The 4,326-nt window shown below is 39.1% G+C and overlaps 1 pseudogene; it reads right to left on the minus strand.

The window, feature by feature from the left end:
* Nucleotides 1–808: 808 nt before the first annotated feature.
* Nucleotides 809–1,166, minus strand: LOC108976677 (annotated as a pseudogene).
* Nucleotides 1,167–4,326: the final 3,160 nt, after the last annotated feature.

The following is a 4,326-nucleotide window of genomic DNA, read 5'->3' on the forward strand; positions in this document are numbered from 1 at the left end:
AAAAATCCCATAAAACCAAGCTCAGAAGAGTCCATGACGCTTAGACATAAAGCGACTTTGTACATGTCTTTATATGAGATTATAGTGTACCGATTTGTATATAGCTAACTAGTATTGTTCCTCCTAAAGAGCGTGGTCAAAGCCCAGTTTCAGCCCTCTGTCCTAAGCACCATTTGAAGTCCCAACATCCTATTCGAGACGTATATTAGGCCAAACTTCTTTGAACCAGCTCCACAAAATTTTGTATTATTTTAAAATAGAAGTTAAAGCTCTACTCGTTTCATTTCGCAATTCCCATGCTATACCAGTAAATGGAGTATATTGGATTACTGTAACGTGAGGATTAAGGAGTTCGAAATGAAAAAAATGTTTATCGTATATTCGACAGTCGGGTCTGTGTAACCGAAAGAATGGGACTTATGTATATCCGAGCAAGCATTGTCACCATGTCGGTAATTACAACCGGAAAATTACTTCGAAATCTGATTATTGAAGATCTTCGCGAAATATATGCCTTCAGCAACTTAGACAAGATAGTGTTGGATTCAAGCGACCGTCGTAATACAGTCTAATATATAATTAGGGTTTGCTGCCTAAATCCTTAATTTGACCTGTGTACATCTAGCGAGCGCTGTAAAGTACTACAGGAACCTTTCTACAAAATCTCGGCTCGACTTCACGGATTTAATTTTTTGAAAATTCTCATTTTGGATTTTATATACAAGTATACAAAACGAATTCAAATATCAGAATATACTTTTTTCATACAGAAGCTCTTTCTTCAGAAAACTTTACAGTTGAGTTCTTTTTAGTCGAAGAGACCGAACCCCATATCGTCGTGTTCTTCGGACTCCGAGTCCTCCTTTTTGTCTTCTTCCGTCTTTTCGACAGCAGCACCAGCAGCTGGAGCAGAGGTAGTATCAGCAACAATAAACTTGCTGGGGTCTTTGATGAACTTGTTGATGGTGGCAGCTTCCTTGAAATCCACTTTGGTGGCAACAGCAAGGGCCAATAGATTATTGAAATCATTGGCAACACTGTGTGGTGCCAAAGCAATAGTTGGTTAACGACACGGCGTCCAAATTGACAACACCACTTTGGAATCGAAGTGGCTTGGAAGAAAGAAGTAGCAATAAAATGACCAGCACGAGTAGGTACACGCACATTCGATTCAAGTTATTTGTCACAAACTTCAACCTATATATTATGGCCTCCCGTACAACAATCTGACAACTGACAACTTTATCATACAGCTTAATATTTTTGACGTATGACCGCTAATTGAGTTGCTGACAGTACCTTGAAATATTAAACTCAGCCAAAAAATGGAATTAAATCACGAATATTTTTCCGCCAATATTTTTTCCAACTTTCAATGAGGGTTAACTCACCAACAGCTCATCGATCCACTTAGAGTTTAAAAACTCGCTCAAAAACCAGTGTTGTCGATGGCAAGGTGAATTAAAGCGAAATCGTAAAGGATTCCAAGTTCAAATTTTGTGAAGGTCTTGATGTGCTGTGTGCAACACTGATGTTGTAAGATCGTCATGCGACCTATCGTGAGATTGGGACAAATATAGTCATTAGTACTACCAGCTTATGTACAATATTTAATGGAAACTTCGTCATTCACAGAAGTGCATGCGCCCGAAAGTAAAGTGCAGTCGACTGTTTGAAAGTTTCAAGATGAGCTGAATCCAACAAAAGTTGTTCGCCAACGAAACAGAATTGAATATAACGCAACCAAACCACTGGAACAACGCAGAACAGTAAATTCTGAGTGGTACGCAATGATTTGTTCAGTTGTCTTTCGAGAAATTTGGAAAACCAACCGCCGAAGACAGGGCACTCTCTCAAAACATCGACCGAAACAATTGTATTTCCAGCACTGAAGCTTTCAATTTGATGAGTCATCCACTCTATATCCGGACGTGGGACCGAATGACTACTTTTTATTCTCGTAAGTAAAAAGTGAACTAAGAGGGCAACGGTTCGACATCTGATGAGGCGTCTGATGTCTTCAGAATGCATGTTTCGCAGACCAGAGTTGCAAAAATGCTTGAAAAATTGGTACAAACAACCGCCAAAGTACTTTTATGGAAAATATTCTGAAAAACAAAAAATCGATTTTCGATTGTTAACATTTTTGTTTTTGTTCTCCAATACCGAAATATAAAAGGCAACCTATGTATCTTCATACACACATACATTCATATTGGCCGCTTTGAATGGTTTTGGATGAAATATTGAAACAGTTAGACGACGACCAAGAATCGCCTCAGTTCAAGGAGCCATGCTGTAAGCTTAAGCACTTGAGTGCAGACACACGCACTGTGCATGACTTGTACGAGCATGGCGGGAGCGGGTCACCAACGGACAACGCCAATGTGTCCGCTGTCACCACTGGATATAAATTGCTCAATTCAAAAGCGTAGAAATGCACTTATGTTGAATAAATAATGGCGGCGAGTGCTTTATATTGGCAATATATTCTGTAAATTCTGGCAATCTTGGTTATAGTTTGGTTAGCTCAAGTTGCTGCTGTTGTTGTTGCTCTTGTAATGACCATGTTGCAGTTATTGTTAACCCGCTTATGCCGAAGTTTCGAAGATACATATTTATTTACTTCTGCTCATCGTTTCTCAATTTGTTGCTTTTGTTGTTGCCTTTACAGTCATTGGTTTTATTACAGGCATGTGTTTGGAACCAAAGAATCATTTAATGAGAATTACAACAAATGTTTGTTTGTAATGCAGTTATTGTTTGGACAGCGCGGCATGAGTCATGCTAGAATACGGCGATTTTTCGAAGCTCGAGTTCATCTGAAATTTGTCTCGGTAATGACATGCTTCCAACGTACAAAGTCACTCTGCCGAGCTTTGCTGATGTCCACATTAGATTACATACCATCTCAGACCCGGAACATATTTTACCTTTTCTCTCGACCTGCTTTATAATTAATTTTTGGTCCTGTTGACTTTCTGTGACATTTTTCTTTTTCCAAACAGCTTTGCAGAACACTCCATAAGTCCATTGAAGCCATTTGCTTGCCACAATTTTGGCCGGCTAATATCTATTTCAGCCAATTGGTCGTAGAAAATATGCCAAACAAGAGGATTCAAAGAGGAAGAAATTGTCTTCCCGCCATCTTTGTCCCTGCAACTTTGGCAAATTTAAAGTTCTTTTTTTTTAACCTCACCGAGTGAGTGGCTATGGAGTTTTGTTCAGTTGCGATACCTATTATTCCAGCCTTGTGAACCTTGCTAAGAGATAGCATGGAACTTATTGACCTGTTACGTTCCACTCTGGGCCAGAAAGTATTCGTAATCCCACAAGTGCTGATTGTTGACCAACGTTTACTGAGCTAACTCAAAGCCGTTAAATCCAGCGGCCGAGTGCCCGAAGACATGAGTGTGCTTGTCCTCATATTGATGGAATTTGAGCTTTGAGGCTTTACAGTTTCCAAGACTTTTATAACAGCTCTGCTATCGCAGTAAATACACTTCATTGATGTACTATACATCTCCGCCTACCTTAATAGCTGTCACTTCTGCTTGAAAGGAACGACTGTGGTTTGACAGTCTGAAAAAAGCTCACTGATACATGTTACCGCCTGAATGTTCCTCTGTGGGAGCCTTAATGTGTACGGCTTCTTGGAGAAAATGTTGTCAATGCGTGTAATTTGATTAGATTTCACAGGCATGTTAGAAATTATTACTTCATGGCAGAATTCTAAAATCTTTATTCAAATGAATCATGAGTTGATGCAGTAAGTCACGGGCCATCTGTGCTCGCGGCAGACAGCATTTCACTGAACTTTCTAATAAAAGATATCAGGATATATATACCATATATGCTTCTATATGCGAACACTGAACCACTTTAAACATAAAATAAAAAATTTAAGGCTGCTAGGACACAAATCGATGGTCCACATTTTCAAGACAGATTGGCTCATGATATCTAGATCAACTAACGCAAACCACAAGAACATGGAGTTTTGACAGATTTATGTATCGGATGATCCAAATATAGGTGCTTTTTCCAAAAGCCTTTTCTGACAGATCACGCGTCAGTCGTGTCAAGCAGTCATTTTATTTTTGTTCGATATTGTTTGGCATTTCATTATGGAAAGACTTACGCCTGAACAACGTTTATAAATCATTCAACTTAATTACGAAAATTCACGTTCTGTAAAGAATGTGTTTCGCGCACTTCGCTAAACTTATGGTCAACATAACCGGTATACTGAACGTACTATTCGCGACACCATCAGCTTCTTGAGACCCGGCATTCATTATTGAATAAATTCAACCGAATATGGTA

The sequence above is a fragment of the Bactrocera latifrons genome, unplaced genomic scaffold (assembly GCF_001853355.1).
Source record: "Bactrocera latifrons isolate USDA-ARS-PBARC rearing strain unplaced genomic scaffold, ASM185335v1 scaffold_8, whole genome shotgun sequence".
NCBI classification, from domain to species: domain Eukaryota; kingdom Metazoa; phylum Arthropoda; class Insecta; order Diptera; family Tephritidae; genus Bactrocera; species Bactrocera latifrons.